A 14,120-nucleotide genomic window follows, 5' to 3' on the forward strand; every position below is an offset into this window, starting at 1 on the left:
AATTTGTATTGCGAATATTCGCGAGCAACACTAGGGAGCACATACCTATAGGAACATTTCTCTGCATAGACTTCAATCAACAACTTTTGATATGTCTGATCGACATGTCAGAAGTTGTTTTTATTGTAATGCTTTAACCCCTTTAAGGAATACCATATTTGGCTTTACTCTGCAACAGTGTTTAGTTTGGTGGTACACGTAAACGTAGCATCCACATAAAAAAACAAGATCATATATTTTTCAGAAGAACATTTGTCCAAAGAATCACACTGCCTCCCACTGGAAAGCTTCCCATATTGTGTCTTGGTGCCATCTCTTCTCTAAGCCATGTACATGCACCCTGCTGTCCACATGGCATAAAACAAAACATGACCAAAATACAGTCTTCTGTTGCTCCATGGTCCAGTTCTGATGTGCAAATTGTAGGTGGTTTTTAGTGTGTGACAAAGATCAGCACCTTGTCTTCTGACACCTTTATATCATAGCCAGAAATGTTTAGCATTTTGTGCTATAGTAGATCTTCTATGGGATCAGACTAAGCAGGGTAATTTTCAATCCACATTTTGTCCAGGGTGCCAATGGTACTGTCAGTAGCTGAATGCTTGTCCTTCCTTGGACAAATTTTGTTAGCTACTAACCACTGTGTACTCGGAAAATCACACAAGACCAATTGTTTTGCAGACAATCTGATTCAGTCATCTAGCCAATACAATTTGCCTTCAAAGAACAAAACAGTACACCATAAAGCGCACACCCTAATAAATGTACAAACAAATCTTTTATTAGAAAATACACAATACACTTACAATATGTCTAATCAGACAACAAACAAACCCCCATAAAAACATTTAAAAAGGCATAAACATGCCCTCCCACTGTCAGTCAGTGGGAGGGCATGTTTATGCCTTTTTAAATGTTTTTATGGGGGGTTGTTTGTTGTCTGATTAGACATATTGTAAGTGTATTGTGTATTTTCTAATAAAAGATTTTTTTGTACATTTATTCGGGTGTGCGCTTCATGGTGTACTTTGTTGTTTGTGCTTTGATTATTAGTGGGCAGCACCCCCGCTTATTATTTGGATACATATATGTTACGCCTAGCGCTCCGGGTCCCCGCTCCTCCCCGGAGCGCTCACGGCGTCTCTCTCCCCGCAGCGCCCCGGTCAGTCCCGCTGACCGGGAGCGCTGCACTGTCATGGCCGTCGGGGATGCGATTCGCACAGCGGGACGCGCCCGCTCGCGAGTCGCATCCCAGGTCACTTACCCGTCCCGGTCCCCTGCTGTCATCTGCTGGCGCGCGCGGCTCCGCTCTCTAGGGCGCGCGCGCGCCAGCTCTCTGCGACTTAAAGGGCCAGCGCACCAATGATTGGTGCCTGGCCCAATTAGCTTAATTGGCTCCCATCTGCTCCCTGCCTTTATCTGACCTCCTCCCATGCACTCCCTTGCCGGATCTTGTTGCCTTGTGCCAGTGAAAGCGTTTAGTGTGTCCAAAGCCTGTGTACCTGAACTTCTGCTACCCATCCTGACTACGAACCTTGCCGCCTGCCCCCGACCTTCTGCTACGTCTGACCTTGCCTCTGCCTAGTCCTTCTGTCCCACGCCTTCTCAGCAGTCAGCGAGGTAGAGCCGTTGCTAGTGGATACGACCTGGTTGCTACTGCCGCAGCAAGACCATCCCGCTTTGCGGCGGGCTCTGGTGAAAACCAGTAGCCTCTTAGAACCGGTCCACTAGCACGGTCCACGCCAATCCCTCGCTGACACAGAGGATCCACTACCTGGAAGCCGAATCGTGACAGTAGATCCGGCCAGTAACCCATTGTTAAGATATTCACAGTTAACTCCATGTTACCCGGTACATTCTGATTCTGCATATACTGTTTAAAGTGAACCATTATGTCTTTAGACAACTCCATGTCTTTAAACATTCCCTCAAGTTTGCTAGTAAAAGCAGCTCCACATTCATGTTTGAGCTTGGAAAGCATAGACTTTTCAGCATCCACAGAAGCACTTTTCCCCACCAAGAGCCTCTTGGCCAAGTCCTTTTTGTAGAAGGCCTCAAAGACATCTTTTCCGTAAATAAACCTAAAGATGATCATAATCTTATCCAGCATTACTATCCTGGAATAATGAGGCTCTCTGCGCGACCTTTAAAAAAGGCCTATCCAGTCGCATCAAGGATGTGCTGGCCGCACGAGAGATTCCTGCCAACCTCCAAGAACTCATCCATCTAGCTACCCGCATTGACATGCGTTTTTCTGAGCGACACCAAGAGCTCCGCCAGGAAAAAGACTTAGATCTCTGGGCACCTTTCCCACAGCATCCTTTGCAGTCTATGCCTGGGCCTCCCGCCGAGGAGGCCATGCAAGTGGATCGGTCTCGCCTGACCCAGGAAGAGAGGAATCGCCGTAGAGAAGAAAATCTCTGTCTGTACTGTGCCAGTACCGAGCATTTCTTGGTGGATTGCCCTATACGTCCTCCACGCCTGGGAAACGCACGCACGCACCCAGCTCACGTGGGTGTGGCATCTCTTGGTTCTAAGTCTTCTTCTCCACGTCTCACGGTGCCCGTGCGGATTTCTCCTACAGCCAACTCCTCCCTCTCAGCCGTGGCCTGCTTGGACTCTGGTGCCTCCGGGAATTTTATTGTGGAGTCCTTTGTTAATAAATTCAGCATCCCGGTGACCCGTCTCGCCAAACCGCTCTACATTTCCGCGGTCAACGGAGCCAGATTGGACTGCACCGTGCGTTACCGCACAGAACCCCTCCTGATGTCTATCGGACCCCACCACGAAAGGATTGAGTTCTTCATTCTCCCCAGTTGTACCTCTGAGGTCCTCCTCGGTCTGCCATGGCTCCGGCTTCATTCCCCCACCCTTGATTGGACCACCGGGGAGATAAAGAACTGGGACTCTGCCTGCCATAGGAAGTGCCTCTCCCCCCCTCCCAGTCCCGTCAGGCAAACCTCTGTGCCTCCTCATGGCCCCCGTCCTGGTGTCACACTGCCCCGTGCCAGGCTTCGCCCTCTGCCCTCCCTCCCCATTCCCACTCCTGCTGTACTGCCTGCCGTTGAGGAAACCCTCCATTTTTTCCCGGTGTCCTCATCCCAGGGGAGGCAGTTGCCGGTCAAAGAAAAGGGGAGACCTAAGGGGGGGGGTACTGTTACGCCTAGCGCTCCGGGTCCCCGCTCCTCCCCGGAGCGCTCACGGCGTCTCTCTCCCCGCAGCGCCCCGGTCAGTCCCGCTGACCGGGAGCGCTGCACTGTCATGGCCGTCGGGGATGCGATTCGCACAGCGGGACGCGCCCGCTCGCGAGTCGCATCCCAGGTCACTTACCCGTCCCGGTCCCCTGCTGTCATCTGCTGGCGCGCGCGGCTCCGCTCTCTAGGGCGCGCGCGCGCCAGCTCTCTGCGACTTAAAGGGCCAGCGCACCAATGATTGGTGCCTGGCCCAATTAGCTTAATTGGCTCCCATCTGCTCCCTGCCTTTATCTGACCTCCTCCCATGCACTCCCTTGCCGGATCTTGTTGCCTTGTGCCAGTGAAAGCGTTTAGTGTGTCCAAAGCCTGTGTACCTGAACTTCTGCTACCCATCCTGACTACGAACCTTGCCGCCTGCCCCCGACCTTCTGCTACGTCTGACCTTGCCTCTGCCTAGTCCTTCTGTCCCACGCCTTCTCAGCAGTCAGCGAGGTAGAGCCGTTGCTAGTGGATACGACCTGGTTGCTACTGCCGCAGCAAGACCATCCCGCTTTGCGGCGGGCTCTGGTGAAAACCAGTAGCCTCTTAGAACCGGTCCACTAGCACGGTCCACGCCAATCCCTCGCTGACACAGAGGATCCACTACCTGGAAGCCGAATCGTGACAATATATAGCTGAGCCTGCTAGTGTTTTAAAGAATACAATTTGCCTGGTCACATGTGCTCAAATTCTTACACTTGCCAATTTTTTATATTTCCAAAATATCATATTCAAGAGCTCCCCTCATTTACACCACAAACACATATCAGTCTAGACCTGGCTTAAAGAACAGGCTGTGGACAGCATTTTGAAAAAGTTACATAGTTTTTGGGCAACGGGATAAAAAGTCTTAAAAATAGTTGCAGAGTGGGAGTCCTACAAAGTGGTGTACTGAAGTGTAATTTAACAAAATGTGTACTAGCCCCGTATTTTTCACACATTACCACCACACACAAAATGGTGTGAAAAATCGTTTACCTACACCATTCATTCATAAATTTCCCCCACTATTCTTACTGTGGGAAATATATTTTTTACCAATGTCCCTATTTGGTTGGCTAACTTCCTAACTTCAATCTAGAAAGAAAAAGTATAATCCCACTTTTTTAATTCAGTTTCTTATTGATCAGACACCTCTATAGTATATCCAGATATATAAAGTATGGACTTTGGGAGATCCCAGTTTTCCTGGCTCTAAGAATAAATGATGTGGGCAGCAGATTTTTCATTTTCAAACATAAATAGATATATATTATGAAGTCGCTAGGACTATTGGAGAAAGTGATGGTGCATGAACAAGTAAACATAGACCTTATATATTGCAATTTCTGAGGAAACAAGCTAAAATATCATTTTATCTAGAGCCTTTATTTCAAGTGTCTTTCCCTAATAGCTTTCTCAAGTTCCCCTTGCAAGGACAGCATTGCGTAATGTACATTAATAACCATCATATATTTTCCTCTGCTGTTGTAGCAAGCATTATTTTTTATATACAAAATAAAGCAGCATTCTCACAAAGCTTCTCTGTGCCTTCTTGTTCCACTGGCAATTGTAAAACTGTGAACGTCTTACAACCAAAGATTATCTTCTGAGCTGGGAGATTAACACTACTTCAAAGCCAGAGGATTTGAAGGACACAAATTCAAAGAAAATTGCCCAATTTACAGATGCAATATTTCGCATATCACACCATAAAATCATGCTGTATACATAACAGCCTATGAGAAGCTCTCTGTAAATCTCTGGGTGTAATTAATGTGATGTACTGGAGCTCTTTTTATGGAAACAAATGGTTCTCTCCATTACTCAAAAGTTTATTCTCCCTTTCTTCAGGTTGAAAAATAATTGACGCTAAGGGGGAATTAACGTTTATTCAACTCTAAACTCTAAATTCAACTCTAATAAATACATTTATTAGGACGTGGTGGATTCTAAATATAGGATATTAACATAGTAACATAGCAACGTAGTTTGTAAGGGTGAAAACCCCACTGTACATATCATTTTAAATGGAGCAGATTACATATATATATATATATATATATATATATATATATATGTATAGTATTTCCCATAAGTGAGTCCACCTATCATATGAACCTATCATATGATTGAAATATTTTATTATAGCTTTTCATGTGACAATACTGTAGAACGTAGCGAGCAAGCAACCTGTATAGGTGTTTTAAGGGAAGCTGACCGGCTGTTATAGTGCGGGTGAACATGAGTAAAATGAGCTTTTCCTTACTTAAATAGCTCTATGCATTTTGGAGATATGGGCCTTGTTGCTATAATACAACTGAGGTTTAGAACGTAATGGAGGCAAGAGACGGTGTACCGAGCTTCCCTGCCTCTGTCCTATATGCCATGATATGCCCATCCATCTAGGACATTAAAGTGAAGAATAATGAAGATGTATATTATGGGCGGGCATAGCACAGCATACAGGAACGAGCCAGGGAAGCTTGGTAAGCTGGCTCAGTGTCAAGGTCTTGGAAATCTTCTTCTTTAAAACTTGACTTCTATTCAGTCATATAAAAAAAACGTAGAAAAAAGAAAAAAATTGAAAAGTATTCAAACAAGCCGCCATCAATTATACAGCAAATGTTCACATCTAGCATACTATTCAGCAGTATGTCTGTATGTAGATATAGGAGTCCACATATCAAATTATCTTAAGGTATGCTCCATATGAAATCCAGTATACAATTCTCAGCATAGTATTGCCATCTGCAGAGAAACTTGTTCCTATTGAGCACAATAGTCCTCCTTGAGGTTACTTCCTACAACAATTGCAATGCTTGTATTTGTATAGCTTATTTACTCCGTGCTAATAACATAGCCACAAATATCCAAGTAGGAACCATGTAATACTGAAGGAGTCAGTGCACACTATGCGTTTTAACAATTTTCACACTCTGCATATTAGCAATTGCATCCATAGCTATTATCTCATTGTACATATTATACATATCCCATATTCTCATCAGTAGGAGAATGAGTGTCTCTATGGTAATAGTCACTGTAATAAGGCACAGTCTGTATGATGTCTTATGTACAGTATATATCCTCTAAGATGGACGTGTAGTGTAACTGATCTTATATAGACAAACATATAGCATAGATGACAGCTATTAGCATTATTCTCCACATGTAGAGCACTTATGGGATGTCAGGCAGACAAGCATAAACAGTCCCACTTCTCGGTGTGTAGTATTTAACATAGGTAAATATGTCATAGAGTTGCTCAGACAGATAAGAAAAACATTCATTCCCGGGCTTGCTTCGTTCTCATTGTGGTCCATGAGTAGATAAACTCTTTAAAGATTCAACGCGTTTCTAGCTGCTAAAGTCATAAGGAATCTGTTAGAGCAGCATTTCTTTGTTTGCGATATTCCAACATGGAAAGCACATTGTGGCATAGTATTGACACAACTTTGATGGTGGCCGTGTACTGAGCTTAAACAGCCGGCTTACTTTAAACATGTCTGCAACACCCACTATTCCCGCTGTCTAGCCAATCAGCTACTGACACCTAAGGACTTTCCTGAGTCTACTTAATCGTTTGCAGCTGAGCTATACTTGCAGGTAAGTTAGGTAAGGGTGGTGACAATAATAACCAAGGCTCTCTCTCAAGGCTTGTTCCTAAGTAACAATCTGTTTGTGTTTCACTGCTACCAGCAACAAATAAGGGCAATTTGCTCCTATCTCTATATGTCATGCGTTAAAAAGGAGGTGGCACTCACCTGCATATTAGTGCTGGGTACTAGCTAGGATTAACCTAATTACCTAGGATTGACCTATCACTAGTATTCTAAACTAATATAGATACATATAAAATAGCTATCGGGAATACGTGTTCTAATATTTAAAGAGACAAGAGGACCTAAAAAAATATATTAGTTTTAAATGACCATGATATGTTACATAGCACCCAAGATATTAAAGTGTGTTGTAAAAAACATGCAAATATTATAAAATCATTCAATCCTATCGGTCTCACTGTCTGTAGTCTGAAGGTCCATTCTGCTTCTCGTTGGAAAAGCAGGTAATCCCATTTACAGCCTCTCTGTGGAGGTTTAACCACCTCTATCATTTGTACCTTACGGCCTGTGCATCTACTGTTATGAAACTTCTTGAAATGTGTCGCAACAGGAGTGTTACGTGCATTCACAATATCCCCCACATGTTCCTGTATAAGTTTCTGTATGGGGCGGAACGCTTTGCCCACATCCTTTTTGGGACAGGGACATGTGAGGAGATACACCACTCCAAGAGTGTTACATTTCGCAAAATGCCTTTTCTCATATTCTTTACCCATGGCTACACTTGGTACTATAAACGTGCATATTGTGCAATGACCACATTGACCACAGCCTTTGATTTTAATAGTAAGCCAAGTTTCTGTTTGGGGGGTAGGGGCAACATAGCTGTGAGTAAGATGATTTACCTTTAAGATTTGTACCTCTCCTGTAGGTTATAGAAAGTTATTCTGGAATGTAGTCACATATCTGCATATCGGATCTTAAAATATCCCAAAATGCAGATGTGATCTGTCTAACTTCTTCAGCTTTTTCATTAAAGGTACCAATTATACGGAGTAGTTCTTGTTTTGTTTCTTGTTTTTAGAGGTAAGTAGTTCATTACGATTGCTTAAGAGAGCCCTAGAATATGCTTTTATCAAAGAACAATTGTACACTGAAAGAATTTGATTAAAAAATTCTACACTGGAAGAATTTAAAGTGAAAGCAGGAGAACTGCGTGTCAGATTGAAAAATAGAGGTTACCCTAATAGAAAAAAGCAAATTCTAGGGCCCTCTTAAGCAATCGTAATGAACTACTTACCCCTAGAAAAACAAGAAACTAAACAAGAACCACTCCGTATAATTGGTACCTTTGATGAAAAAGGTGAAAAAGTTAGACAGATCATATCTGCATTTTGGGATATTTTAAGATCCGATATGCAGATATGTGACTATATTCCAGAATCACCTTCTATAACCTACAGGAGAGGTACAAATCTTAAAGATCCTCTTACTCATAGCTATTTTGCCCCTACCCCCTAAACAGAAACTTGTCTTACTATTAAAATCAAAGGCTCATATCAATGTGGTAATTGTACAATATACACGTATATAGTTCCAAGTAAAACCTTTAACCCCTTAAGGACTCATTTTTCCTCATCAACTTCTAAAAATCATAACGCTTTCAATTTTGCACATAAAATTCCATATGATGGCTTATTTTTTTTGCCACCAATTCTACTTTGCAGTGACATCAAGCATTTTACCCAAAAATCCACGGCAAAACGGAAAATAAATTCACTGTACGACAACATTTTTTATTTTTTATTTTTGGGGCTTCCATTTCTACGCAGTGCATTTTTCGGTAAAAATGACACCTTATTTTTATTCCGTAGGTCCATACGGTTAAAATGATACTCTACTTATAGAGGTTTGATTTTGTCGTACTTCTGAAAAAAATCATAACTACATGCTGGAAAATTTATATGTAAAAAATTCTCATCTTCTAACCCCTATAACTTTTTAAATTTTTACGCGTACGGGCCGATATGAGGGCTAATTTTTTGCACCGTGTTCTGAAGTTTTTGCATTGATCAGACTTTTTGATCGTTTTTAAAAATTTTTTAATGATATAAAAAGTGACCAAAAATATGCTATTTTGGACTTTGGAATTTTTTTTTGCACGTACGCCATTGACCGTGCGGTTTAATTAACAATATATTTTTATAGTTCGGACATTTCCACACGCGGCGATACCACGTATGTTTATTTTTATTCACAGTTTTTTTTTTTTCATGGGAAAAGGGGGGTGATTCAAACTTTTATTAGAGGAGGGGTTAAATGACCTTTATTAACTTATTTTTTTTCCACTTTTTTTGCAATGTTATAGCTCCTATAGGGACCTATAACACTGCACACACTGATCTTTTACATTGATCCCTGCAAGCTTTGCTTTGCATGGAACAGCGTTATTGGGGATTGATTGCTCCAGCCTCCAGCAACGCTGATCGGACGCGACGGAGCAAGGTAAGGGGACCTCTGCTCGTGTCCTAGCTGATCGGGACTGATCGTGATTTTATTGCGATAGTCCCAATCAGCACGACTGATCTGCCGGGAAGCTTTTACTTTCGTTTTAGACGAGGCGATCAACTTTGATCGCCGTGTCTAAAGGGTTAATAGCGTGCGGCACAACGATCGGTGCCGTGCGCTATTAGCCCAGGGTCCTGGCTATCATAAGCTGCCGGGACCAACCCAGTATGATGCGGGGTCATGGCGTGACCCCGTTTTAAATACCGGGACCGGGCACAGGGCGTATAGGTACGCCCTGCGTCCTTAACGACGCAGGACGTATATTTACGTCCTGCGCCGGCTCCCGCGATATGAAGCGGGATCGCGCCGCGATCCCGCATCATATCGCGTGGGTCCTGGCGCTAATCAACGGCCGGGACCCGCGGCTAATACCACACATCGCCGATCGCGGCGATGTGCGGTATTAACCCTTTAGAAGCGGCGGTCAAAGCTGACCGCCGCTTCTAAAGTGAAACTGAAAGTATCCCGGCTGCTCAGTCGGGCTGTTCGGGACCGCCGCGGTGAAATCGCGGCGTCCCGAACAGCTGATCGGACACCGGGAGGGCTCTTACCTGCCTCCTCGGTGTCCGATCGACGAATGACTGCTCCGTGCCTGAGATCCAGGCAGGAGCAGTCAAGCGTCGATAATGCTGATCACAGGCGTGTTAATACACGCCTGTGATCAGGATGAGAGATCAGTGTGTGCAGTGTTATAGGTCCCTATGGGACCTATAACACTGCAAAAAAAAAGTTTAAAAAAAGTGTTAATAAAGGTCATTTAACCCCTTCCCTAATAAAAGTTTGAATCACCCCCCTTTTCCCATAAGAAAAATAAAACAGTGTACAAAAAAATAAAAATAAACATATGTGGTATCGCCGCGTGCGTAAATGTCCGAACTATAAAAATATATATCATTAATTAAGCCATACGGTCAATGGCGTACGCGCAAAAAAATTCCAAAGTCCAAAAAAGCGTATTTTGGTTACTTTTTATAACATTAAAAAATGAATAAAAAGTGATCAAAAAGTCAGATCAAAACAAAAATCATACCAATAAAAACTTCAGATCACGGCGCAAAAAATGAGTCCTCATACCGCCCCGTATGTGGAAAAATAAAAAAGTTATAGGGGTCAGAAGATGACATTTTTAAACGTATAAATTTTCCTGCATGTAGTTATGATTTTTTCCAGAAGTGCGACAAAATCAAACCTATATAAGTAGGGTATCATTTTAACCGTATGGACCTACAGAATAATGATAAGGTGTAATTTTTACCGAAATATGCACTGCATAGAAACGGAAGCCCCCAAAAGTTACAAAATGGCGTTTTTTTTTCGATTTTGTCGCACAATGATTTTTTTTTTCCATTTCGCCGTGCATTTTTGGGTAAAATGACTAATGTCACTGCAAAGTAGAATTGGCGACGCAAAAAATAAGCCATAATATGGATTTTTAGGTGGAAAATTGAAAGGGTTATGATTTTTTAAAGGTAAGGAGGAAAAAACGAAAGTGCAAAAATGGAAAAACCCTGAGTCCTTAAGGGGTTAAGAGGCTAAAAGTGTAGAATATGAGAACAGGCATTTTGAAAACTGTAACACTCGTGGAGTGGTACATCTACTCACATGTACCTGTCCCAAAAATGATGTGGGCAAAACATTCCGCCCCATAAAGAAACGTATACAGGAACATGTGGAGGATATTGTGAATACACGTAACACTCCTGTTGCGACACATTTCAAGAAGTTTCATAACAGTAGATGCACAGGCCTTAAGGTACAAATGATAGAGGTGGTTAAACCTCCACAGAAATGCTGTAAATGGGATTGCCTGCTTTTCCAATGAGAATGGACCTTCAGACTACAGACAGTGAGACCGATAGGATTGAATGATTTTATATAATTTGCATGTTTTTTATAACACACTTTAATATATTGGGCCCTATGTAGCTTATTATGGTCATTTAAAACGAATATATTTTTTAGGTCCTCTTGTCTCTTTAAATATTAGAACATGTATTCCCGATAGCTATCGTATGTGTATCTATATTAGCTTAGAATACTAGTGATAGGTCAATACTAGGTAGCATAGGTTAATCCTAGCTAGTACCCAGCACTAATATTCAGGTGTGTACCACCTCCTTTTTAACACATGACATATAGAGATAGGAGCAAACTGTCCTTATTCGTTGCTGGTAGCAGTGAAACGCAAACAGATTGTTACTTAGGAACAAGCCTTGAGAGAGAGCCTTGGTTGTTATCGTCACCACCCTTACCTAACTTACCTGCAAGTATAGCTCAGCTGCAAACGATTCAGTAGACTCAGGTATGTCCTTAGGTGTCAGTAGCTGATTGGCTAGACAGCGGGAATAATGGGTGTTGCAGACATGTTTAAAGTAAGCCGGCTGTTTGAGCTCAGTACACGGCCACCATCAAAGTTGTGTCAATACTATGCCACAATGTGCTTTCCATGTTGGAATATCGCAAATAAAGAAATGCTGCTCTAACAGATTCCTTATGACTTCAGCAGCAAGAAACGCGTTGAATCTTTGAAGAGTTCATCTACTGATGGACCACAATGAGAACAAAGCAAGCCCGGGAATGAAGGTTTTTCTTATCTGTCTCAGCAACTCTATCTTATGACATATTTACCTATGTTAAATACTATACACCAAGAAGTGAGACTGTTTATGCTTATTTGCCTGACATCCCATAAGTGCTCTACATGTGGAGAATATTGCTAATAGCTGTCATCTATGCTATATGTTCATCTATATAAGATCAGTTACGCTACGCATCCGTCTTAGAGGGTAAATACCGTACATAAGAGGTCAAACGGACTGTGCCTTATTACAGTGACTATTACCATAGAGACACTCATTATCCTACTGATGAGAATATGGGATATGTATAATATGTACAATGAGATAATAGTTATGGATGGAACTGCTAATATGCAGAGTGCTAAAATTGTTAAAACTGTGTGAAAATTGTGCATTGACTCCTACAGTATTACATGGTTCCTACTTGGATATTTGTGGCTATGTTATTAGCACGGAAAAAATAAGCTATACAAATACAAGCATTGCAATTGTTGTAGGAAGTAACTTCAAGGAGGACTATTGTGCTCAATAGGAACAAGTTTCTCTGCAGATGGTAACACTATGCTGAGAATTGTATACTGGATTTCATATGGAGCATACCTCAAGATAATTTGATATGTAGACTCCTATATCTACATACAGACATACTGCTGAATAGTTTGTTGGATGTGAACATTTGTTGTATAATTGATGGCGGCTTAATTTTTCTATGTTTTTTATAAGATCGAATAAAAGTCAAGTTTTAAATCTCACTACGTCTGTACTTTTTATACATGATACTTCCATAGCACCAATGACATTTTATTCTGGCTGACATCAAGTAAGGTGGGGGAAATGCTGAATATCTATTTACAATGTTTGTAAATGTTTTTAATAGTCTTGACTATTGATCATGAGAATAAGCGCTACAGTTGTATAATTTGCATAAAGACTTTGATCAAAACCCGTTTATGAAGTATGTTGGGTAAGGTGAAAGCGGTCTTGCAGAAATGTGGTTTGACTAATGTTCTAGATGTCCTCTGAACCATTAGATGTTGGAACAGAGAAGTAAACGTTAGCGGTAATCTCTTGGAAGCCATAACTGGTAAGCAGTACAAGCCATTTAAGCATTAGGGCCTCAATAATAAAAATAATTGCTATGGGTTTTTTTGTTTCTTTTTTTAGCTCAAAAATGTTATCATTATATAGAAAATACTAAATAATAATACACTGGGATGATCTGGGCAAGTTAGAAAATCTACAATTGCCAATATACAGATTACCTAAACATGTCTAATTGTTAGAAGGGTCTTCAAATTATCCAGATTTATAAAAGTTTATTAGACTGAGAAAACTGGTCATTTATGAAGACTGTCTACTCTAAGAGACCTATTACACAGCCCTGACATTCTTTGTAAATGAGCTCCGATACCGTTGATAGGCACCTATTTATTGAGCCTATTACCAGACTCAACTATTGTCTCAGAAGGATCAGACAACTAATTGCTGGATTCTTCATGTGTCCCGCTGCTTCCATCATTCCTCGGCCGCTTATTGCCATTCTTGCATTCTTTTTTTAATCAACTTTTTTTTTATTGTCTTAAAACATCAGAGCAAAAGGTTGTTACAAAAAAGCTTTTAGTCAAGAGGAAGCACAGCGTATGCTCAGCATTAAAGAATAAACAAACAGAGAAAACAAAGTGTAAGCATATTATATCCAGAACAGAGGGGTATGGAGGGGCAGGTGCCTACAGAGGTGAGGGTTAATGGAAGAAAAGGTATGTAGAAGAATAAAATAAAAAGGGAACAGTGCAAATACAAATAGCTTGCAAGAATTCCTAGTAGTGGAGTGGCCCACTTACACCTTATGGGGATTAAGGGACGAGTGTAACCATGGGGATAAGATTTTGACAAACGACTCATGGGTCCTCAAACCAATACCAGGCAAACCTTATTCAGCCACTCTTTAGGTTAGGGAGGTGATCTTTAGAACCATTTTAGAGGGAACTGCGAAAAAGCTGCTGCTATCAAGTGGGTGACTAATTTGCTTGGGTGGAAAGTATATCTAGCGTCAATGAAAAAGAGGAACCTATCAGTGATCTGATCACTTCTTCAACCTCATGCCAGAATGACAGCACTGGTGGAAATCAAGTAATACTATTTTTTTTCAGCCTACTGAATAAATATTTGTATCACTAGACAATCCCTTTTATTGT

General features: G+C 41.7%; 1 protein-coding gene across 5 annotated transcripts in view; it reads left to right on the plus strand.

The window, feature by feature from the left end:
• Positions 1 to 14,120, plus strand: part of AIPL1 (aryl hydrocarbon receptor interacting protein like 1) — a 158,131-nt gene that overhangs the window by 143,021 nt on the left and 990 nt on the right. The gene's annotated exons all lie outside the window — the stretch shown is intronic.

Source organism: Hyla sarda, chromosome 2 (genome assembly GCF_029499605.1).
Source record: "Hyla sarda isolate aHylSar1 chromosome 2, aHylSar1.hap1, whole genome shotgun sequence".
NCBI classification, from domain to species: Eukaryota; Metazoa; Chordata; class Amphibia; order Anura; family Hylidae; genus Hyla; species Hyla sarda.